Source organism: Notamacropus eugenii, chromosome X, assembly GCF_028372415.1.
Source record: "Notamacropus eugenii isolate mMacEug1 chromosome X, mMacEug1.pri_v2, whole genome shotgun sequence".
Taxonomy (NCBI): Eukaryota; Metazoa; Chordata; class Mammalia; order Diprotodontia; family Macropodidae; genus Notamacropus; species Notamacropus eugenii.
In genome coordinates, this window is record NC_092879.1 from 66,479,427 (window position 1) to 66,505,183 (window position 25,757).

Genomic DNA, 25,757 nt, shown 5'->3' on the forward strand with positions numbered 1-25,757 from the left:
GAGTGGTTGGGTGTAGAAGGCAGGGGATGAGAGCTGGACAGACAGACAGCACCAGGGAAGAGAGGGGTGAGGGAGAGAAAACCAAGGCAGACAGAAACAAGGAAAGAGAATGAGAAGCTGAGACAATCCACTGAGTTCAAGTGACCAGGCCTTGGTGAATTCCTTTTCAGGAAAAAGAGAAAGTAGGCAAACTGGACATCTGAGCCACCACCATGGACAATGAATCCATGACACAGCCTGGTGAGTTGATAAGGGGGCCCTGGGCTACAATAAAAGACAGGACCCATTTTTCCTGCAACTGAGCAGAGGGTAGAGTCTAAATAATCATCAAGCCATCTCCAAATTTTAGAACATAGTCAAGGAGTTATGGAATGTCATGGTGGCCCCAGCACAGTGAGCAGTTAGCTCCTTAAGCTCCTTCCAGGGCCCAGTGTCCCAGCCCTGCCTGGCTTCCTGCAGGTCTCTGCTAACATCTGGCCATCTGCAGGAAACATTTCTCCACTGTTGTCATCTGTCCTCAGGGTTACAACCCATGCTCCTTATTGCCTGTTTGAACTTGTATGAGGTGCCTGTAGAAGAGTGATGGGGTGAAGGAGTGAGGGGAAACGGGTCAGAGAAGAGGTTTACAGATGAAGAGCAGGAAAGAAAGAAGGGGAATGTGTAAGGAATGGAGAGAAAGAGAGAAAGTGTGGGAAGGAGATTGGGGAAAAGATGGTAGTGCATGGGCAAGAGAGAAAAAGAGAGATAGGGGAACGGGTCCATGAGATAGGGAAGACATGGCAAGGGGGAGAAGGAGAAGTAAAGACAAGGATGAAGAGTATAAAGAGAGAGGGAGTTGTGAAGAGCATGTCCTGGTGGAGAGACATCCGAAGAAAGAGAGGGAAGGCAAGAGTGACAGCGAAAAGTTGATGTTTCCCCAAGAGGCTACATAGAGTGAATTTATGTCACCAGGTCATGGGGGAGCTCAGTGTCTGGGTGTGTGCTACCTCCCTGACATGGCTCATCTATCTCTCTTTTCTTTTGTCCCACAAGCTCCATGTTCCTGGCATGGATTGCACAACTTCATCTGCTCTCAAATCTGGTTGAATTTCTAGCCAATATGGGAGAGAAAATAAGAGGATATAGGGACAGAAAAAAATAGAGAGAGAGGGAGAGAGAGTCATAGAAAGAGACAGAGAGAGAAAGACAGAGAGAGACAGAGAGAGATGAGAGAATTTGGTGAGTACAAGTGTCCCACTCTGGGAGAACCCCCTTGGCAGGTTATTGAAACAATAGGCAGATAGTTCAACCAAGTAAGTGACAGTGAGACATAGTAAAACATTTGTTGAGTACATTGACGTCCTTAAACTACAATCCAGCAAAAGGACTGATTTTCCATAAATGGGAAGAAGGTAAGGTGTAGCCAGTACGTACCCATTGGGCATGGCTTCTCCCTCATCCATTAGGCTAAAAGACCTTCAAGTACTGGTGACAAAGGGAGGGTGAGGATAGTTACCATCAGGAAGCATGGGTCATGCCAGAGGAATCCTCTACTCTGAAGTTTCAGGTCCCTCTGAAATCCAGCCTCTGATGGGAAACCTTTCACCAGTATTAGGATTTATGCCTCTAAGACTATAGTGAACTTGTAGAAGCACTTCCATGAAAGAAAAAGGGAAGGAGAACAGGAGACAGAGAGAGAAGTGGAGGAGACAGAGGAAAAGAGGAAGGCATCAAGGGAGAGTGTAGGGGAGAAAAAGATACGATGTCCTTGTCAGATTAAGGAAAGAAGAGACTGATGGGCCAGCCTTGTCAGCGCCAGTGAGACATCTGAGTAAAACACCAAGGTGAGTGGGAAATGGGACCTTGGGCAAGAATACTGCAAAGTGACACATTTTCCTAAAAGGGGAAGAGGGTAGAGTCTGGACAGTATAAGCCAGTGGGCCTCTCCAATCTCTCTGTCTCTGTCTCTCTCTGTCTCTCTCTGTCTATCTCTCTCTCTCTCTCCCTCTGTCTGTTGCTACTCTTCTCTCAACGTTCTAGAACACATTGAAATACTGGCCACAAAGAGAGAGTGAAGATAGTTACCCCCAATAAGCAGAGGTCAAGACAGTGTACTTGTACACTTTGTGGCATCAAGTAACTCCTAAAACCTGATCTTCTTCAGGAAACGATTCATCAGTGTTATGATGATTTCAACTTCCTACCACTGGGTCCTGAATTGTCACTTTTGTAAGTGGCCAAGCAAAAAGCAGAAGGAGAGGGACGGAGGGAGATGGAGGTGGGGAAAAAGTGAGAAAGAAAGGATTTGAGATAGAAGAGACAGAGTTAGAGTAAGAAAAAGATGGAGAAAGGAGACAAGAAAAGAAAAGGAAACAAAACAAAATAAAGAAAGCAAGAGAGAGAGTAAGGGATGATGAGAGGGAGAAAGAAAAGAAAGAATGAGAGGGGAAAGAATGAAAAGACAGAAAAGAAAGAAAAGAAAGAAAGATAAGAAAGAAAGAAAGACAGAAAGAAAAGAAAGAAAAAGGAACTTCACAAGACATATTTAATTGACATCAGCAGGAATGGATGAAGTCACTTCTCAAGTCTGTGAAAGAGCAGGCAGACAGACCAGCCAGATCATTGCCAGGGTGACTTTTCAGTGAAGGACTTTGGGGAGTGAGAAAGGGGTCCTGGGCTTGCATAATGCAAAGGGCCTATTTGTCCAAAAATGGGCAAGAGGATAGAGTCTGGACATTAGAAGTCAATGGGCTTGACTTCTCTTGTTCCCAAGATTCTAGAATACATTCAGGCAGTTATGGCAAGTACTGTTCAGCAAAGGAGGGTCAGTGTAGTTAGCTTCTTTACACGCAGGTCATGCCAGGTCAACCCTGCCCTCCCTGACTTCAAGTATGTGATAGCATCCAATCCAATACAGGAAAATTTTCGCCAGTATTATGATCTATTAAACTTATTAACTTTGAAATTTGGATGAACCCCTTGTTTGTTGGGGAGAAAGGGTCATCGAAAGGTAGAAGGAAGAGAAAAGAAAGATGGGGGGAGAGTGGGAGAAGGGTGATAATGGAAGAGAGAGGGAAGACCTAAAGAGTGGGTAGGAGGAGAGAGAATGGGAAAGAGAGGGGGCAGGATGGAAAGAAGAAGAAGGATGTGGAATGGTACAAGGGAGAGCAATTGGGGGGAAGAGAAGGAGAGAAAGAAACAGGATTCTTGAAGAGTGAGTGGTTGGGTGGAGAAGACAGGCAGTCAAAGAGGGAGACCAATATAGCCCCTAGGAAGAAAGGGATGAGGGAGAGAGAGCCAAGGCAGACGGAAACAGGGAAAGAGAATGAGAAACTGAGGCCATCCATTGATTTCAAGTGACGAGGTCTCAACGAATTCCTTTTGAAGAAAAAGAGAAACCAGGCAAACTGGACATCTGAGCCACCACCATGGAAGCTGAATCCATAACACAGTCTGGTGAGTGGGTAAGGGGTCTCTGGAAAACAATATAAAACACATTGCCCATTTTGCCAGGAACCTGGCAGAGGATAGAGTTTGAATAATCACCAAACCACTGGACTCGACTTCCCTGTCTTTCTCTCTCCAAATTCCAGAACATATTCAAAGAGTTTTGGAAAGTCATGGTGGACACACCAGAGTCAGCAAGGTTGGCTTGCATAAGCTCCCTCGAGGCCCTGTGTCCCAGCCTTCCCTGACTTTCTGCAGGTCCCTGCTAACATGTGACCATCAATGGGAAGGATTCTTCCACTTCTCTCAACTGTCCTCAGGGTTACTATCCATGTTACATATTACATTTGTGAACCTGTATGTGGTGCCTGTAGGAGAAAGAGTGAGGGAAGTATTCAGCGTAAACAGGGATCAGAGAAGAGGTTGAGAGAAGAAGAGTAGGGAAGAAAGGAAGGGAATGAGGAAAGAATGGAGAGAGAGAGAGTGAGTGGGAAGGGGATTGGGGAAAAGTTGGTAGTGGTTGGGGGGAGGAGAATTGAGGGGGGGGATGGGTTAATGAGATGGAGGAAGGGGAAGAAAGGTGGAGAAAGAGAAGGAAATAGAGGGAGAAGGAAGCTAAACGGAGAGTGGGATATGAGGAGCATGACCTGGGAAAGAGAACTCAGAGGAAAAGAGGGAGGGAGAGAACTACAGCCAAAAATGATGATCACGAGACACACTACATAGAGTGAATTCAAGTCACCAGTTCGTGGGGGAAGTCAGTCTCAGGGTGCGTTCCACCTTCCTGATATGGCACCCATCTATGTCTCTTTTCTTTTGTCCCACAGACTTTATCTTCCTGGCATGGATACCGCACCTTCAAATACTCTCAGGACTGTTTGAATTTCTAGGCAATATAGTAGAAAAAATGAGAGAGTGTGGGTTCAGGAAAAAATAGAGGTAGAGGGAGAAAAAAAGAGAGACACAGAGAGATGGAGGGAGACGGAGGAAGGAGAGGATTCTCTGAGTTCACCTGACCCCCTATGGGAGAACCCCCTTAGCAGGTTATTGAAAGAATAGATAGATTGTTCAGCCAGGTGAGTGACAGTGAGACATAGTAAAATATTTGTTGAGTGCATTCGTGTCCCTGAACTAGAATCCAGCCAAAAGACCAATTTTCCTTCAATGGAAAGAGGGGAGAATCTAGCCAATACATACCAGTTGGCATGGCTTCTCCCTTGCCCAGGAGTCTAAAAGACCTTCAAGTGCTGGTGACAAAGGGAGGGTGAGGACAGTTACCATCAGGAAGCCTGGGTCATGCCAGAGGAATCCTCTACTCTGTGGTTTCAGGTTTCTCTGAAATTCAACCTGTGATGGAAGTGTTCATCAGTGTTGCCATTTATGCCCCTACAACTATTGTGAATGTGTAGAAGGACTTGGGTTAAAGGAATAGGGAGAGGCAGCAGGAGAGAGACATGGACAAGACAGAGGGGAAGAGTAAGGAAGAAAGAGAGAGAGTAGGGGGAAAGAAAGATGGGACATCCCTGTCAGATGAAGGAAAGGAGAGGCTGATGAGCAAGCCTTGTCAGTGCCAGTGAGACATCTCAGTAAAACAGCATGGTGAGTGGGAAATGGGGCCCTGGCCTAGAATACTGCAAAATGATACATTTTCCTAAAATGGGAAGTGGCTAGAGTCTTGACAGTTTAAGCCAATGGGTTTCGCCTCTGTCTGTCTGTCTTTTTGTCTGTCTGTCTCTTTCTCTCTGTCTGTCTGTCTGTCTGTCTGTCTGTCTGTCTCTCTCTCTCTCTCTCTCTCTCTCTCTCCCTCTGTCTGTTGCTCCTCTTCTCTCAACGTTCTAGAACACATTGAAATCCTGGCCCCAAAGAGAGTGAAGATAGTTACCCACCATAAGCAGAGGTCAGGACAGTGTAGTCATACACTCTGTGGCCTCAGGTAACTTTTAAAACCTAACCTTCTTCAGGAAACGCTTCATTAGTGTTATGAAGAATTCAACTCACTACCCCTGTGACCTGGAATGTCACTTCTGTAAGTGGCCAAGCAAAAATCAGAAGGAGAGAGAGGGAGGGAGATGGGAGCAGGGAAAATGTGAGAAGAAGAGGGGTGGAGTTGGAACAGACAGAGATATAGTAAGGGAAAGTGGGAGAAAGGAGAGGAGAAAAGAAAACAAAACAAAACAAAAAAGGAAATAAAGCAAGAGAGAGTTAGGGATGGTGAGAGGGAAGAAGAAAAGAAAGAGTGAAAGGACAAAGAAAGGAAGGAAAGAAAGAAGGATGGAAGAGAAAGAAAGAAGGAATGAAAGAGAAAGAAAGAATGAAAGAAAGAGATAGCAAGAAGGAAAGAAAGAAAGAAAGAAAGAAAGAAAGAAAGAAAGAAAGAAAAAGAGGGAAAGAAAGGAAGAAAGAAACTAAAGTAAGAAAGAAAGAAAGGGAGAGGAACTTCACAGGACTCATTTAATTGACACCAACAGGAATGGATGAAGTCCCTTCTGAAGTCTGTGAAAGAGCAGGCAGATGGACCAGCCAGATCCCTGCCAGGGTGACTTCTCAGTGAAAGATTTTGGTGAGTGAGAAAGGGGTCCTGGGCTTGCATAATACAAAGGGTCCACTTGTCCAAAAATGGGCAAGAGGGTAGAGTCTGGGCATTAGAAGTCAATGGTCTTGACTTCTCTCTTTCCCAAGATTCTGGAACACATCCCAGTGGTTATGGAAAGTACTGTACAGCAAAGGAGGGTCAGTGTAGTTAGCTTCTTTACACACAGGTCATGCCAGGTCAACCCTGCCCTCCCTGCCTTCAAGTATGTGACAGCATCCAATCGTGTACAGGAAACTTTTATTCAGTGTTATTATCTATTAAACATACTACCTTTGAAATTTGAATGAGCCCCTTGGTTGATGAGGAGAAAGGGTCATAGAGAGGTAGAATGAAGACAAAATAAAGGTGAGGGGGGAGAGTAGGATAAGGGTGATAATGGAAGAGAGAGGGAAGACCTAAAGAGTGGGTAGGAGGAGAGAGAATGGGAAAGAGAGGGGGCAGGATGGAAAGAGGAAGAAGGATGTGGAATGGTACAAGGGAGAGCAATTGGGGGAGAAGAGAATGAGAGAAGGAAACAGGAATCTTGAAAAGAGAGTGGATGGATGGAGAAGACAGGGAATGAAAGAGGAAGAGAAAGATAGGCTCTGGGAAGAAAAGGGTGAGGGAGAGAAAGCTAAGGCAGACAGAAACAGGAAAGAGAATGAGAAGCTGAGGCCATCCATTGAGTTCAAGTGAGGAAGTCTCAGTGAATTCCTTTTCAGCAAAAAGAGAAAACAGGCAAACTGGACATCTGAGCCACCACCATGGAAGCTGAATCCATAACACAGCCTGGTGAGTGTGTAAGGGGGCTCCGAAAAACAATAAAACACATGGCCCATTTTGCCAGGAACCTGGCAGAGGGTAGACTTTGAATCACCACCAAGCCACTGGATTTGACTTCCCCTTCTTTCTCTCTCCAAATTTTAGAACATATTCAAAGAGTTATAGAAAGTCATGGTGGACACAGCAGAGTCAGCAAGGTGGGCTTGTATAAGCTCTCTCGAGGCCCCTGTGTCCCAGCCCTCCATGACTTCCTGCAGGTCCGTCCTAATATGTGACCATCAACGGGAAGCATTCTTCCATTGCTGTCAACTGTCCTCAGGGTTACTATCCATGTTACTTATTACCTTTGTGAACCTGTATGAGGTGTCTGTATTAGAGAGAGGGATGGAAGGAATGAGGGTAAATAGGTGTCAGTGAAGAGGTTGAGAGAAGAAAAGTAGGGAAGAAAGAAGGGGAAGGAGGAAAGAAAGAAGAGAGAGAGTGGGTGGGAAGGGGATTGGGGAAAAGTTGGTAGTGGTTGGGGGGGAGGGAAATTGAGAGAGAGAGGGATGGGTTAACGAGATGGGGGAAGGGAAAGCAAGGGGGAGAAAGAGAAGGAAATAGAGGGAGAAGGAAGCTAAACAGAGAGTGGGATGTGAAAAGCATGACCTGGGAAAGAGAACTCAGAGGAAAGAGAGGGAGGGAGAGAATGAGAGCAAAACATGATGATCACTTGACAGACTGCATAGAGTGAATTCAGGTCACCGGTTCGTGGGGGAACTCAATGTCAGGGTGTGTTCCACCTCCCTGACATGGCACCAATATATCTCTCTTTTCTTTTGTCCCACAGACTTTATGTTCTTGGCATGGATTCTGCGCCTTCAGATACTCTCAGGACTGTTTGAATTTCTAGGCAATATAGTAGAGAAAATAAAAGGGTATGGGGACAGGAAAAAGTAGAGGGAAAGAGAGTGAGAGAGTGAGAGAGAGAGAGAGAAGGAGACAGGGAGAAAGGAGAGGATTCTGTGAGTTCACCTGACCCACTCTGGGAGAACCCCTTTGGCAGGTTATTGAAAGAATAGATGGATGGTTCAGACAAGTAAGTGACAGTGAGACATAGTAAAATATTTGTTGAGTGCATTCTTGTCCCTGGACTAGAATGCAGCCAAAGAACCTATTTTCCTTCTATTGAAAGAGGGTAGAGTGTAGCCAGTACATACCATTTGGCATGGCTTCTCCCTTGCCCAGGAGTCTAAAAGACCTTGACGTACTGATTACCAAGGGAGGATAAGGACAGTTACCATCAGGAAGCATGGGTCATGCCAGAGTAATCCTCTACTCTGTAGTTTCAGGTTCCTCTGAAATTCAACCTGTGGTGGGAAACTGTTCATCAGTGTTGCCATTTATGCCCCTATAACCACTGTGAACTTGTAGAAGGGCTTTGGTTAAAAGAGGAAGGAGACACAGGAGGAGAAAGACATGGAAGAGACAGAGGGGAAGAGGAAGGAAGAAAGGGAGAGAGTAGGGAGAAAGAAAGATGGGACATCCTTGTCAGATTAAGGAAAGGAGAGGCTGATGGGCCAACCTTGTCAGTGCCAGTGAGACATCTCAGTGAAACAGCATGGTGAGTGGGAAATGGGGCCCTGGGATAGAATACTGCAAAATGATACATTTTCCTAAAAGGGGAAGAGGGTAGAGTCTGGACAGTATAAGCCAGTGGGTTTCACCTCTCTCTGTCTCTGTCTCTGTCTCTGTCTCTCTGTCTCTCTGTCTCTCTCTCTGTCTCTCTCTCTGTCTCTCTCTCTCTCTCTCTCTCTCTTTCTCTCTCTCTCTCTCTCTCTTTCTCTCTCTGTCTCTCTCTCCTTCTCTCTCTCTCTCTATCCCTCCCTCCGTCTGTTGCTCCTCTTCTCTCAACGTTCTAGAACACATTGAAATCCTGGCCCCAAAGAGAGAGTGAAGATAGTTACCCACAATAAACAGAGGTCAGGACAGTGTAGTCATATACTCTGTGGCCTCAAGTAACTCCTAAAACCTGACCTTCTTCAGGAAACGATTCATCAGCGTTCCAATGAATTCAGCTTACTACCACTGTGACCTGGAATGTCACTTTTGTAAGTGGCCAAGCAAAAAGCAGAAGGAGAGGGATGGAGGGAGATGGAGGCAGTGAAAATGTGAGAAAGAGAGGCGTGGAGTTGCAACCGACCAAGGTAGAGTAAGGGAAAGAGGGAGAAAGGAGAGGAAAAAAGAAAAGGAAACAAAAAAGGAAATAAGGAAAGCAAGATAGAGAATAAGAGATGGTGAGAGGGAGGAAGAAAAGAAAGAATACAAGGAGAAAGAAAGGAAGGAGGGAGGGAAGAAAGAACAAAAGAGGAAAAGAAAGAGAAAGGAACTTCACAGGACTCATTTAATTGAGACCAGCAGGATAGGTGAACTCCCTTCTCAAGTCTGTGAAAGAGCAGGCAGATGGACCAGCCAGATCACTGCCAGGGTGACATCTCAGTGAAGTATTTTGGTGAGTGAGAAAGGGGGTCCTGGGCTTGAATCATTCAAATTGCTCATTTTTCCAAAATCAGGCAAGAGGATATAGTCTGGACATTAGAAGTCAATGGTCTTGACTTCTGTCTTTCCCAAGATTCTAGAATACATTCAGGCGGTTATGGCAAGTACTGTTCAGCAAAGGAGGGTCAGTGTAGTTAGCTTCTTTACACACAGATCATGACAGGCCAACCCTGCCCTCCCTGACTTCAAGTATGTGACAGCATCCAATCGTGTACAGGAAACTTTTCTTCAGTGTTATTATCTATTGAACTTACTAACTTTAAAACCTGAATAACACACTTGGTTTTTGGGCAGAAAGGGTCATAGAAGAGAAAAGAAACGTGGTGGGAGAGTGGGAGAAGAGAGACAATTGAAGAGAGAGGGAAGACTCAAAAACTGGGGAGGGAAACAGAAGAGGAGAAAGAGAGAACCTAGAAAGAGAGGGGCCAGATGGAAAGAGGAAGAGGGATGTGGAAGAGTACTAGGGAGAGCAAATGGGGGAGAAGTGAAGGAAAGAAAGAGACAGGATTGTTGAAGTGGGAGTGATTGGGTGGAGAAGGCAACGGATGAAAGAGGGAGATACAGATAACCCCTGGGAAGAAAGGGGAGAGGGCGAGAATGTCAATGCAGACAGAAACAAGGAAAGAGAGTGAGAAGCTGAGGCTATCCATTGAGTTCAAGTGACCAGGCCTTAGTGAATTCCTTTTCAGGAAAACGAGAAAACCAGCAAACTGAACATCTGAGCCACTGTGATAGAGGGTGAATCCATGACACAGTCTGGTAAGTGGTATAGGTTGCCCTGGGTACAATACAAGATATGGACCATTTTTCCTGAAAGTGGGAAGAGGGTAGAGGCTGAATAATCACCAAGCCAAGAGGCTCAACATCTCTTACTTTCTCTCCCCAAATTCTAGAACATATTCAAGGAGTTATGGAAAGTCGTGGTGGCCACAGCACAGTCAACAGGGTTGGCTTCCTTAAGCTCTGGCCAGGCCCCAGTGTCTTGGCCCTCCCTGGCTTCCTGCAGGTCCCTGCTAACATCTGACCATCTGTGGGCAGCGTTTCTTCACTGGTGTCATCCATCCTCATGTTTACTCTCCATGCTACTTACTACCTTTGGAACTGTATGAGCTGTCTGTAGGAGAGAGAGGGATAGAAGGAATGACGGGAAGACAGGTGTCAGAGAAGGGGTAGAGAGACAGAGTAGGGAAGAAAGAAGGGGAACGTGGAAAGAATGAAGAGAGAGAGAAAGTGTGAGAAGAAGACTGGGGAAAAGTTGGCAGTGTTTAGAGGGGAGGGAAATAGAGAGCAAGGGTGATGGGTCAGCTAGATGAGGGAAGGGAAATCAAGGGAGAAAAAGAGAAAGAAAGAGAAGGGGGAAGAGGGTAAATAGAGTGGGGGTTGTGAAGATCATGGCCTGGGAGAGAAAACTCAGAATAAAGAGAGGGAGGGAAAGAACGACAGCAAAAACCTGATGTTTCCCTGAGAGGCTGCATAGAGTGATTTCAAGTGGCCAGGTCTTGGGGGAACTCAGTGTCAGGTTGCGCTCCATCTTCTTGATATGGCACCAGTCTATGTCTCTTTTTTGTCTCACAGGCTTTATGTTCCTGGAGCATGCTTCACAACTTTGCCTTCTCTCAGGACTGGTTCAATAAATAGAAAACGTAGTAGTGAGAATAGGAGGAAATGGGAACAGAGAAAGAATGAGGGATAGAGAGAGGGAGGGAGAGAGGTAGAGAGTGAGTGAAAGATAGAGAGGAGAGACAGAGATAGAGAGAGATAGAGAGAGATAGAGAGAGAGAGAGAGAGAGAGAGAGAGAGAGAGAGAGAGAGAGAGAGAGAGATGGCAGTAGGGAAAGAGAGTGGGAGAGATGCAGAAGTAAAAGAGGGTTGAAGAGAAAGAGGAGAAGAGGGGAGAATGGGGAAAGGAAGACAGTGTGGGGGGAGAAGGAGAAAGTGTGAGTGATAGGGGATGAGAAGTAGGGTGGAAGAAGGAAGAGAGATTGGAGAGAAGAAGAAAGAGGGCTGCAAGGACTAAAGGGGAATAAGACAGAGGTGTTGGGGAAAAGATATACAGTGAGAGAAAGAAACTCGGTGAATTCTTGTGGCCAGGCCTGGGGAAACTTCTTCTCAGGGTAATGAAATCACAGGCAGATGGGCCGAGAGTCACTACCAATGAGGAATGGCTCCATGAAGCCTTGCTTGGCCAATGAGAAAGGGGCCACAGGCCTAAAATACTGCTCATGACTCATTTTACTAAAAGGGAGTAGACAGTAGAGTCTGGATGGTATCAACACAACGGGCTTGACTTACCTGTTTCTCATGGTCCTAGAATACCTTACAGGAGATAGGAAACCTACTGGTCCCATAAAGACTAACCCTCCTTATGGGACCACTAGGTTTTCTGACTCGTGTAATTAAGGACACATCATGCCATAGTAGTTGTTGGGGGCTGCTAGATGGCGCTGTGGATAGAGTGCTGGGTCTGGAGTCAGGAAGACCTAAGTTCAAATATGGCCTCAGACACTAGCTGTATGACCCTGGGCAAGTCACTTCACCGAGTTTGTCTCAGTTTACTCATCTGTAAAACGAGCTAGAAAATACAGTGGCAAACCACTCCAGTATCTCTGCCAAGAAAACCCCAGATGGAGTTACAAAGAGGTGAATATGACTGAAACGACTAAACAACATTCCAGAGTAATCCTGCCTTACCTGGCTTCAGGTTCTAGCTAAAAATCCACACTTCTAGAGGAAACTTTTCATCAGTGCTATTATCAGCCTTCACTGTTACACTACCTTTGTGCCATTGTATGAGGCACTGAAGGGAAGGGAGGATGGGGGAAGAGGGATAAAGTGTGAGAATGATCAGAGAAGAGAAATATGGTGGGGGGAGAGTGCAAGAGAGAAAGAGGGAAGAAGATAGAGGGAGGGGGAGAGAATGGGAGGGCAAATGGAGCAAAGAGTAGGAGACAGGAAGGAGGAAAAGAGTGGGTGGGAGACAAACAGGAGGGAAGATAGGAAGGGGAAAACGGGAGGTATGGAGGAGATGATAGGAAGAGAGATGGAAAAAGGGAGGGAAGAGATAGAGTGAATTCAAGTCACCAGGCTTAAGGAGACTCCTCAGCATAATGAACCAACAATTGGGACAGATAAATCACTACCAGTGACCGAATCGATCAGTGAAACATCGAAGGGAAATGGAGCCTGGGGCTACAATACTGAAAATGGCCCATTTTTCATAAAAGCAGTAAGTGAGAAGGTAGAGGCAGGAGGGCAATCTCCAGCCATTTTTATAAGTCAGTGGGCTTGTCTTCTTTCTCTCCCAAGATTCTAAAACAAGAAATTAACAGAAAAACCTAGTCCTAAAAGGAGGGTGAGCAGAGTTAGTTTCATTAAGTCCAGATCAGGCCAGAATAATCCAGAAGCAAAGAGGAAGGAAAGCAGGGGGAGAGGGGAAGAGGGAATGGGATAGGTGACGGAAAGGAAGGGGTAAAAATGGGAGCAGAGAGGTTGGGGGAGGGAGAGGAGGGAAGAGAAAGGGGGGAAGATGGAATGGAGAGATGGGAAAGGATAGGAGGAAAAGAGGGAGAGAGGGAGGGGAAGAGAGTGAAGGGAAAAGATAGGGTGGGAGGAAAGGGGGAAGAGGCAGAGTAGGGGAGGAGAGGGAGAGAGGGAGGGAGAGGAGGGTTGGAAGAGAAAGAATGGAGGGGTTAGAGAAGAGGGTGGAGAAAACGTGAGAGGCAGTGAGGGAAGAAAGAGTGAGGGATAGAGAGAGAGTGGAGAATAAAGGGAGATGAGACAGGGAGAGAGGTCAAAGGGCAGGGGAAGAGAGCTTGAGAGAGCTTGGGAGGGAAGGAGAGGGATAATAGGAGGAGCAAAGAATATGAAGGCAGGAGATATTCAGGGAAGAGAAAGGGATGGAGAGAGGGCAAAACGGAGGGAGGGGTAGAAGAGATTGGAAGGGCCAGTCTAGGAGGAAGGGAAAGGGGGGAAGAAAGGGAATGAGAGAGGGAGGGGGTTTGAGAAAAAGGGAATAGAGATGGTGAAGAGGATAGCAAAGGACAAAGTGGGAGAGTGCGAGAGAGGAGCGGGAAGAGTTTGGGGAGAGAAAGGACAGGAGAGAGAGGAAACGGGAGAGACAGACTGAGAGACAGACATGGGGACTGGGGGAGAGATTGAGAGAAGAGACAGGACAAGGGAGAGAGATTGAAGAGACAGAGGAGAGAGTGAGACACCAGAGACAAGAGATGGGAGAGAGGCAGAGTGGGAAGAGACTGAGACAGAGGGGGAGAGGAAAGGGAGGGAGACTCAATACTGAGAGAGGGGAAAGACAAGAGAAACAGATGGGGGTGAGAGGAGAGACTGGCGAAGGGGGGAGAGAAAGAGAGAAGGGCAGGGAGATAGGAGAAAGGAGAAACTAAGGCAGATGTGAGACAATCGGACAGAGGGGGGAAAGGGACTTGAGAAAGGATAGTGGAAGGAGACAAAGGAGAAAAAGATTGAGAGACTTTAGACAGGAGAAACAGAGACTCGGGAGAGACTGAGACACATAGGAGAGAGACTAACAAGGAAGACAAATGTGGGGGGGGGAGAAAGGGAAACAAGAGGGGGGACTGAGAGACAGACATGGGAGGGAGACTCAGGAGAGACAGACATAGAGATAGACTCAGGAGAGACAGGAAAGAAGGACCCAGGCCAGGGACGGGGAGAGAGACATAGAAGAACAGATAGACTGGGGAGGGAGAGAGACTGAGACAGAAGAGAGGGGAGAGACACGGGAGAGAAACTGAGACAAAGGGGAGATAGGGTGGAGGAGAAAAGAGACAGAAGCAGACTCAGAAGAAAGACAGGAGATAGAGGGGAGAGAGAAGAGAGAGACGGGGGAGAGAGGGACACTCAGAAGAGGGGAGAGAAACAGTTAGGACAGGAGGGAGAAAAGACGAGACTGAGAGACAGGAGAGAGACTCAGGAGTGACAGGCGGGAGAGAGAGGAGAGACTGACAGAAGAAAAGGGGGAGACATAGAAGAGACACAGATGTGCGGGGGAGAGGGAGACAGAAAAAGGGGGAGAGACAAGCATAGGAGAAAGACGGGGGGAAGATCCTGAGACAGAGACTGTGACAGATGGGGCAAGGGAGAGAGAAGAGACAGATGAGAGAGACTGAGGAACAGGAGAGACACAGCCAGAGAGGGGAGGAGACATAGGACAGACAGGAGAGGAGAGAGGAAGACTGAGACGAAAGAAAGACTGAGACTCCAGGGAGACAAAGACAAATGGGGCAGGGGAAAAAGAAGAGATTCAGAGCAAAGACAGATGGAGGTGGTGGTGGGAAGAGGTAGACGGAGCAGAAGAGAGAAGAGAGAGACTGAGAGACATAGAGAAGAGACTTAGGAGAGAGACCTAGAGAGAGAGAGACAGAAGGGGCAGGAGAGAGGAGACAGAGACTGAGACAGGAAAGACCGACTCAGAGGAGAGACCCATGAGGGACAGAGAGGAGAGAAAGACATACAGATGATGGGGGGGATGGAGATAGATGGGGTGTGGGGAGAGGAGAGAGACTGGCTCAGAGGTGAGATGGGAGTGGGGAGACTGAGAGGGACAGACAGGGTGGGGGAGAGAGAGAAGAGACTCAGAAGAGAGGTAGACAGGAGAGAGATTGAGAGACAGGAGAAACTGCCGGTCAGATGGGAGGAGAGAGACTGAGACAGAAGAGAGGAGAGACCATGAGACACAGGGGAGACAGACTCAGACATGAAAGACAGAGACAGGAGAGTGAGCAAGATGGATGGAGCAGGGCAGAGAGGGCAGACTCAGATGGAAGAGACAGATGGGAGAGAGACTGGGAGACAGGAGAGACTGAGAGAGACATAGAGGAAAAAGAGATGAGGGAGGAGAGTGAGACGGGATAGAGAAAGAAGAGACAGGGAAGAGAAACTGAAAGGAGAGACATAAAAGAGATGTGGCAGGGAGAGGGAGACAGAAGAGAGGGGGGAGAGAAGAGAGGGAGAGAGACTCAGAAGAGGCAGAGGAAAGAGATCAAGAGACAACCAGCCAGAGGGGGAGGGAGAGGGGAGAGGGAGACTTGAGACAAAAGAGAGGAGAGAGAAAGACAGGAGAGACTGAGAAGACAGAGGAGAGAGCCAGCCAGAGTAAGGGGTGAGGAGAGACAGAAAGGGGTAAGAGAGACATAGGAAAGAGAGACTGACAGATGGGGGGAGCAGAGAGGGAGAGGGGAAGGGGGGAGAGACTGAGAAACGGGAGAGACAGAGTGACAGAGATTGGGGAGGGAGAGGGAGACTGAGAAGAGAGACAGAGAGGGGAGAGAGACAGGAGACATAGAGACAGATGGAGGGGGGAGAGGGAGACAGAAGAGAGAGGGGAGAGAGACTCAGGAGAGACAGGGACAGGAGAGAGAGACAGGTTCAGAGGAGAGACAGATGGGAGAGAAACAGAGACGGCAGGGTGGAAGGGAGAGAGAGGAAAGACAGACGGGATGAGGGAGAAATATTGAGGGATAAGAAAGGGAGGAGAGAACCCAATAAGTCTCAGGCCTCAGTGAATTCTTGTGAGCAGGCCTGGGTGAACCCCTCTCGGATCAGTGACAGGGGTGGATCAGAGAAACCTCTTGATGAGTGGGCCCTAGGTGAGAATATGTTCTGTGATGCTGTAGCCAGGCAAAGCTTTTGTCCTGCTAGGCTGTACTAAAAGAGACATGGTGTCCTGAAAAAAGGTGATCAGCCGTCCACTAAGAATCAAGACAAAATGAGGGGTGCTTCCAGGGTGGTGAGAGGACAGCTGGGGGCTGGGGAAAGAACTGGAAATATTCAGGCTGAAGAAGAAATTCTAGATGCCTTCAAGTATTTGAAGGGCTGGGCTATGGAAGGAGGATCAGGCTGTTGTGCTCTGTCTGAAGCCTGAACTAGGAGCAATGAGTCTGAGGTAGGGAGATCAGTCTGTCACTTAATGCCAAGAGAAACTTCCTCCACTGTGCCAAGACACATTGAGAAATGTCCAGAAGTTCCACAGGCTGCCTGACTTGGAAAAGAATGAGTTCCTTCACCATGGTGGTCTTCAAGCAGAGCATGTATAACCCCTTGTTCAAAACTCATTTGAATTCCACTAAAATTTACTAAGTGCCCATTATGTGCCAGACACGGTATTGGGTGATGGAGAGATCACGGAAGGCATTTCTGTTCAGGTGGCCGTCTTAAATTCTACATATCCAGAGCAGAATTTATTAGTCTTTTTCTCCTAACTCCTCTTCCTACTTTCCCTATATGACCCTGAGCAAGTCACTTAATCTCTGTTTGCCTCAGTTTCCTTAATTGTAAAATAGGGATAATAACAGCATCTCCCTAGCACGGTGGTTGTGAAGATCAAATGAGACAATATTTGTAAAGCATTTAGTACAGTGCCTAGCACATAGTTGGTGCTACAAAGATGCATATTCCCTTCCCCTTTTCTGCCTTACTGTGGAGGGTACCACATCTTCCCAGTTACCCAGACTCACGTAAGTGTCATCCTTAACCCTCCCATATCCAATCTGTTGCTGTCACCTTGACAACATCTCATGTACCTACACCCATTTCTCTGACGCAACTACCATCCTGTTCAAAAACCTCTTTAGGTCATGACTGACTCGGCCATCCAGTTGATTTCCCTGCCTCAAATCTCTCCCTGTTTCTTCTCACAGCTGCTAAAGTGGTCTTGCTAGGGCACAGGCCTGACCTGAACCTCTGCACCTACCCTGCTCAAACTCCAATGACTCCCTGTTATTTCCTGGATCAAATTTCAGATCCTGTATTTGACATTTAAAGCCCTTCCCAACATGTCTCCTCCTTACCCTCTCACTCTGTACCATATACTCTTCGATTCTATTACACTGACCACCTTTGCTCCAACATGGCGCTGCATCTCCTGACTCCATGCCTCTTCAATGGCCCCTCCCTTGAAATACTTTCTTTCCTCACTGCCATCTCCTAGTTCACTTGGCCTCCTTCAGTGTTCAATTCAACTCTCTCCTTCGGCAGAAGGTTTTTCCTGGTGTGTCTCCACTCTTCACCCCCTTCCAGTGACTTCCCTCTGAGATTGCTTCCTGTCTACACTAGATAGATGGATAGATGGAAGAACGGATGGACCAAATTAGTTGCATATTGTCTCCTGCATTAGAATGTGAGCTTCTTGAGAGCAGGGACCATGTTTTTGCCTTTTTTTTACATCCCCCATACCCCAAACAGTTCCTGGCACATAGTAGGCCTTTAATAAAAGCTTGTTGATGGGCTGAAGTTAGGGTTCAATTAACTGGCTTTGGAGGTAGGTCCCTTCCAGCTCCAGATTTCTGTGATTAGTGAATAAAAAGACTGTGTTGTGATAGTTACATGTTGATTATAATGGAATTATTTATGTTCTTAATTAATAAGATACTCTTGGTGCATAAGTAATGAAGAGAGGTCCAGAAATTGTTCCAGCTTCAGTTACAATGGTACTTGAAATTTTCACTTTATTATGTGTGATATTCCTGACTTGAGTTATGAATTAATAACAAAGGAATTCGTTTTTAAATGATCAGTTATTTTAATAGTCAAAAAAAGTCCCAAACGTTTAGCTCTTTTCCTGTTCATTGGGTGCTGACTCTGCAACCTTCTCCGCACTCTGCTAAACTCTGTAATCTGTTCAGGTTATACTTTAGAGAGAAGGCGACTCAGTATGCTGCCCACATTGCCCCACTGGGGAAAAAACAAGCAAAAGAAGACCCTTCTCTTCTATCCGTCTTGCCAAAGGCAAAGCCACCACCTGTTTTTGTGCCCCCCATTTGTCATTTGCAAATTAATAAGCATATAATGAGAGTCAAGTGTTGTGTTAGTCTCTAGGTAGAGTCCTCTCCCTCAAGAAGTTCAGCTGGGAGAAAACAATGTGTATGGCAATAACTGAATGTGTACATGTGTATGTGATTATGTATTTGTGAACATATGTATATATACATGCATATCTGTATATGTATGCAAACATTCACATGTATGTGTGTATACATGTGTTTTAATAGACATGTACAGATACATACTTCTCTGTGTGGGTTGAGATAAAGAAAGAGGGAAAAATGTAAAATGTAATTAAAAAGGAGGAGAACTTTGCAGTTATGCAAGGAGAGAGAAAGAGGGAGAATATTCCAGGTATGGAAAAGAAGAGAGACCAAATGCTGTCTAGAGCAGCACTTCTTAAACTGTGGGTCTCAATCCCATATGAGGTAGCAACCCATAGTTTAAGAAGTGCTGAAAGTGTCACGAGTGGAAAAAGTTTAAGAAGCCCAGGTCTAGAGACCAAGAAATAGATCACTTTGGCTGCACTCTAGACTGCTTGGTGTAGATTGGAGACAGGTTCTGAAGGGCTCTAGATGCCCAACACGAGTTGGCATCTGTTTCTACTTGCTGGCCTTCTTGACCTCATCTGGCTCTCCTCCCCCAACTGACTGCCTCTCCATGACCCCTGTTTGGGGAAGGGTGTAACATCATTCTCTACTCTCCCCACCTCCCTTCTTCACCAGCACCTTGCTCCCCCAGGCATACTCCTTCTTTCCTCCGCTTCCCACTATTTCTGGAACCATGAACCACGATCCAAGAAACTCTGGTGCCTTGTGTGCTAATCTGCTCCTCTGTGATCCCTCTCACCATGCCTGTAATTTTCTAGAGCAAAATATCCCTTCTCTGGTCATCAGTCCCCTTCATGTGTTGTCTCCCTCAGTAGAATATGACCTCTTTGAAATTAGGGTCTCTCTTTGCATTTGCATGTGCATCTTAACATGGTGCTCGGCACACAATGAGTGCTTAATAAATGCTTTTCCTCTTCATTCATATTTTAGATGCAATAGGGAGCCACTGAAGTTTCTGGAATAGGTGAGTAACATGGTCAAACCTGTTCTCCCATTTCATTTGTATCTCTTTTAAAAGTTTTTTTATTATGAATGCAAACATTTCAATATACAAAGAACAGAAACAGAGCATTTAGATGAAATTGTGAGATTTTTAAAGTGCATATTAAATTTAGCAATAGTATCAGCAGTTTCGGTTGCTGATGTCATCTTCTGAACTATTTCCTGCTCATGTGTATATTTTCATATATTTCATTGATATTTCTCTTTCTCTTAATTTTTCTTTTTGTTTTGCTTTTAAATTAAATTTTCCCCCAATTAACAAGCATTTATTTTTTTCTGCCTTGTACCTCCCCTTATCCAAAGGAAAACAAAACCCTAATTTTAAAAATGTGTGTAGTCAAACAAAACAGATCTCCATGTTGGCCACATCCCAAAATGTGGGTGTGATTCTGCATATTTATTTCATATCTTCATCATCATTTCTCTCAAGTCACATTGGTGTCTCACTGAAGCTTCTCTTTCTCTAGTTCTGTCCTTACTGGAAATGGTAACAGACAGGTCAGTCGTTTTCATTATAATAACCTTACACACTGGGAGCCATCATGGTCACCCTAGCTAACACCCAAGTAGGGAATGCTCTCCCTTCTCACCTTAGCCTTCCTTAGTTTCCTTTGAGACTCAGTACTAATCCCACCTTCTGCAAGAGCCTTTCCTGATAGTTCATCATCCTCATCCCCACTGCTGGGGCCTTTCCTCTGGCATCATCTCCCTTTTCAAACTCTGTACATTGTACATATTTTGTGTGTTCATAGCTACTTGCACATTAGCTTCCTCATTTGAATGTGGGCTACTTGAGGGAAGAGACAGGATTTTTGCCTTTCCTTGTTACCTCCAATGTTTAGCACAGGGCCTGGCATATAGTGGATGCTTAATAAATGCTTGTTAACTAAATGATTGACTGACTGAGGGTATATACTCCACTATGGGTGGTGGGGTCAGCCTTAAAGCCAGGAAAACCAGAATTTGAGTCTTCTAACTCTTATCATCTGTATGGCCCTGGGCAATTCACTTGACCTCTCAGTGTATGGACAGTTTTCAAATACTATGAGTTATGGGCAGAGTCAATTAACTGCCTCAAGGGGGAGAGAATTTCCACACCAGAGAATTCCATGTATCAATAAAATCACAAGTCTAGGCCAAAATCAGACCCAACTAAAGCACCTTATAGAACCTGAAGCTACCTATTAAACATGATGTCAACCTTATGATTCAGGTGGGGATCTCAGTGTTCACAGAGTCAGGATTTTAAAAGCACTATCAACAGAAAGACCTGAATCTTTGCAGACACTTGAGAAAGTCTGTAATGTTGTGATGGGGATACTAATGCCTTTATAGGATTTATTTATGCCCAACCATCAGTTCTCAGCTTAGATTGTATACTTGAGTTATTATCCCATACCCCAAAATCATGAATCCAGTTATTTTTGTGGTATGTGGATTCCTCATGGGATGCAATCATCATTCAGTGCCAGGGATGCTTGGCATTAAAAGTCTAGCTGATATCTGGTACACATATTTGCAATTGTGCTTTCCATTGGTGTATGTGGAAAGAAATTTTCTAATGTACTGTATAATTAACAGATCCTAAGATTCAAAGTGTTTAGAAGTAATGCCATATTTCCTTGATAACTCATCTCTTGCTCCTAAACAAGCCATTTGTTTTGTAAAACAATAAGATTGAACATGAGGCATACAGATCTTTGGAGGTGACAGTTTAAAAATACTGGTTTGATGCTAACCTGAGCTTAATTGTGCCCTGTTACCTTAGAAAATAAACCACTTTGAGCCTTGGAGAAAACATACTATGCCCCATGAGTTTCATACAGAACAAATTCCAACAGCTTTTCTGTTTCCTTATCATGCAGGAAACTTGAATGGTGCAAGATAGAATGGTGCAAAATAGGACCTGTACCCAGATCTATTTTCCTTTTTAGTCGAGGGTTAGAATGGAGCAATTGGAGGCCTCTAAATTAAAGACAGAGTACTGGCCTCAAGAGTTAAGAAGACCTGGGTTCAAGTCCTGGTTCTGATGTACTTATTCAGTGCCATACCAATCAAACTACTAGAAATCATTTTATAGGACTAGAAAAAATAATAGCAAAATTCATCTGGAAGAGCAAAAGGTCAAGAATATCAAGGGAATCAATGAAAAAGAAAAGTGAAGGAAGGTGGCCTACCAGTACCAGATATCCAAATGTATTACAAAGCAGTAATCATCAAAAACAATCTGGTACTGGCTAAGAAATAGAGCAATGGATCAGTGGAATAAATTAGGTACACAAAGCACAGTAGTAAATGACCATGGTAATCTAGTGTTTATTAAACTCAAAGATCTGAGATCTGATACAAGAACTCATTATTTGAGAAAAATGACTGGGAAAACTGGAAAGCAGTTTGGCAGAAACTAGGTTTAGACCAACATCTTACACTGTATACCAAGATAAAGTCAAAATTCATACATGGCTTAGACATGTATATGTATATCTGAGTCAAATTTATAAGAATACAAGTCATTTCCCAATTGATAAAGTAGTCAAAGAATATGAACAGATAGTTTTCAAAAAAAGAAATCAAAACTGTTTATCATCATATGAAAAAAATGCTCTAAATTACAATTGATTAGATAAATACAAATTAAAACAACTTTGAGGAGCCACTTTAGACCTGTCAGGTTGGCTAATGTGACAGAAAAGGAAAACAAAAATGTTGGAAGAGATGCGGAAACTCTGTGCACTGGACACTGTACACTCTTGGTGGAATTATAAATTGAATCAGCTGTTTTAGAGAGCAGTCTGGAACTATGCCCAAAGGTCTATAAAACTGTGCAGACCCTTTGACCTAGCAATACTACTATTAGATCTGTATCCCAAAGAGATAAAAGGAAAAGACCCATATGTACAAAAATATTCGTAGCAGCTCTTTTTGTGGTGGTAACAAATTGGAAATTGAAGGGATGCCCATCAACTGGAGAATGGCTAAACAAGTTGTGGTATATGATTATGATGGAGTACTGTTATGCTCGAAGAAATAATGAGCAGGATGGTTTCAAAAAAATCTGGAAAGACTTATATAAACTGATGCAAAGTGAAGTGAGCAGAACCAGGAGAACATTGTACACAGTAAAAGCAATATTATGTGATGATCAACTGTGAATGACTTAGCTATTCTCAGTAATACAATAATCCAAGACAGTTCTGAAATACTTATCATGAAAAATGCTGTCCACCTCCAGAGAAAGAACTGATGGAGTCGGAATGCAGATCAAAGCAATTTTTTTACCTTATTTGTCTTGTTTTTGTGGGGGTTTTTTCTGTGTATTCTTTTGCAGAATGGCTAATATGGAAATATATTTTGCATGACTTCACATGTGTAATCGATATTAAATAAGGAGGGAGAAGAGGAGAAAGGGAAGAAGAGAATTTGGAACTCAAAACTTTAAAAAAGCAAATATTCTTTTTACAGTTAATTGAGAAATATTTAATGAAATAAAAATATACTGGGGAAAATAAAATGCTATTAAATAAAATAAAATTCTATTAAAAAAAAAAGAAAAAAGAAAAGAATCATTTTGTCCAACCCCCTGATTTCATAGATATGGAACCTGTGACCCATAGAGGACACATGACTTGCCTAAGGTCATACTAGCTAAGTTAATGTCAGAGCTAGGCCTGAGTGCTGTGGGAAAAAAAGTACAGCCTGGGGAATCAAGTGACCGTCATTCTGCTCCAGGTTGTGCTTTGACCTCACTGTGGGATGTTGGGCAAGGTCTGTCCCTTCTCTGGGACTCAGTCTGCCCTGTCTGTCAAAGGGGGGCTATAGATTGCATGGTCTCTTAGGCCCCTTCTAGGGTTCTATGTGTCAGTAAGTAATAAGTTCAGTTGTAGAGACAATTGAGGTGACCAGATTAGTCTTGTCCCAGACCAGTTTGTCAACTAAAAAATAGACCCAAGCTCTGCCTATATGATGTCAAAACACCTAGTCAGAATGCTCATTTCTATTAAACAATGACAGAAGCAGGTGAATCGGGTAATCCTGTGTCTTATAAACAACAAACAAAGGTTGTTTTTACTACATTTTTCACTTGGCAAATAATTGTGTTCTCACACCGTACCCAAAGCTATGTTCTGACTGGTTTATCCAATGTGATACACCATGTCTGGGAGACAGAAAACCTGAGTCCTAGTCTTAACTTTGGCCCTGCCACCACCCTACTGTATACATTTGGCCAAGTAAGTACACCTCATATGGCCTCAGTTTCCTTACCTGCAAAGACAGTTGAACTAGATGGTTCCTGAAGTCCTTTCTAATTCTTTGATTCTAGGAAATGATTTGGCAATATCTTCCCCACAACCTCTCCCATTCAATAAATTGTCCTGGAGAGCTAAAGCCATAGGGCCTGCCTCACACGAATTGGTTCTCATATTGTTTCTGTGAACATCTTGCTTCAGACTACATGGACTTTGGCCTCCCATCTGGTATGATCCCTTGGGATTTACGTCCTCAGGATTCCTGTTGGTCACTGGCTTCCGACTTACTTTTGGCTCTGAGACCTCAAGTTTTCATGCGGTCTCTGTGGTTCTTTGTTGCTGCTCTTGGTCCCAACCCAATTCAGCATTTCTTCATTCCATCAAAAGAGCCCTGATCCAATTACACATGTATAACCTATATCAAATTGCTTACTGTCTTACAGAAGAGAAGAGGGGAGGGAGAGAATTTGGAACTCTAAATTTAAAAAAAAAAAAACAAATGTTGCAATTTTTTTTTACATATAATTGGGAAAAATAAAATAATAAAATAATATTCATTTAAAAAAAAGCCCTGGTCTTCTTGCTATAGGTCTTCCTGTTCACTCCAGCCCCTTGCCTCATTCATCTCTGTGACCAAAGAAATTTATAGGACATGAAGCTTTCCCATTTGAACTTCAAGAGGCAAGCCAGTCAGCAAGCCTTTATTAAGTACTTAAGCATGTGTGGGACACTATACATATGCAAAGAAAGGCAAAAACGAGCCCTGCCCAGTCTCATGGAGGAGACACCATGTTCTCCAGAAGTCAGTTGATGGCAGGTGATAACACCAAGGTATAGACAGATGATTCGGAATTAGGCCCCAGTAAACACCAAGCAGATCTCCTATGCTTTGCTCATGTTGGATGTGTCCAGAGGGGATCACTTCTATTTATCTCCCTAGCAAAATAAAAATGCTTTCTGCATGAGCTAAGTGGTTCCATCATTCTCATTTAGTTCCTTTTACTTTGAAACCAGATTGGAGCCTAAAATAGTCTTCAGTCGGACCATTTGTGAAAAGAACAGATTTCGGGCCTTCTTGGTCTCCATTTTTCTGTGACCACGCTCCTCCATTGGCATAGGAATTATGGTAAGAGTTGGGGAGGGAGGAAGAGTCACTTGTTATAATCCATAAAACAGGCAGCAGGTCAACAAGCATGTATCAAGCCTTCAGAAATCCTCTTGCCCTGCCCTCTTGTCTACTCCATTACCCTCTTCCACTGACAGTTATCAGATTCATTACTTCAAACCCTTTCCCTTCAGTTAGAGTAGTTAATAACCCAAGCAGAGGTACTCTTGTGAGAAGAAACCAGCTTTCTTTCACAGAGGTCTGCTGCTAATTTTTCATTTTTATAATCTTAAACAAAGTCATTCCCTACCTCCAAAGATGAATGTTTTTGCTAACTCAACAAGACTTTAATCATCTTAATTGGAACTTTGGGGGAAGATGCTATGTCATGTCTTTCAGACTTCTAGCCCTTCTTGTGCCCCTCACTCAAAGTGTCACATGAGATGAATTACTTCATCTCTCTAGACCTCAGTTTACCAATCTGTAAAGTAAGTCAATTGGATGAGATGACCTCCAAGCTCCCTCTCCTACTGTACATTCTATAGAATTTTTTCTATGTAATAATATTTAAGGCAGCTGATGGAACAGTGGAGAGAGCGCTACACCTGGAGTCAGGAATAACTGTCTCAGACCCTTACTAGCTATGTTAATTTGGGCAAGTCATTTAACCTCTGTTTGCCTCAGTTTCCTCAACTGTGAAATGTGGATAATAATAGTACCTACCTCATAGAGTTGTTATGAGAATCAAATGAGATAATATTCATAAAAAGAATGGGGCAGCTAGGTGGTGCAGTGGATAGAGCACCACTGCAGGAGTTGGGAAGACGTGAGTTCAAATCTCACCTCGGACACTTGACACTCACTAGCTGTGTGACCTTGGGCAAGTCACTTAACCCCAACTGCCTCATCCTGGGTCATCTCCAGTCATCCTGATGAATATCTGGTCACTGGATTCAGATGGCTGTGGAAGAGAAGTGAGGCTGATGACCTGCACAGCCCTCCTTCACTCAAAACAAAGTCAAGTGCAAGTCATGTCATTATTTCTCTGATGGCATGGTGTTCTTCGGCAAAGAAGGACAAACACACATACATTCATAAGAAGAGCTTAGCATATATTGGGTACTAAATAATAATAATAGCTAACATGTAGCACTTTGTGCCAAGCAATGTGATAAGTG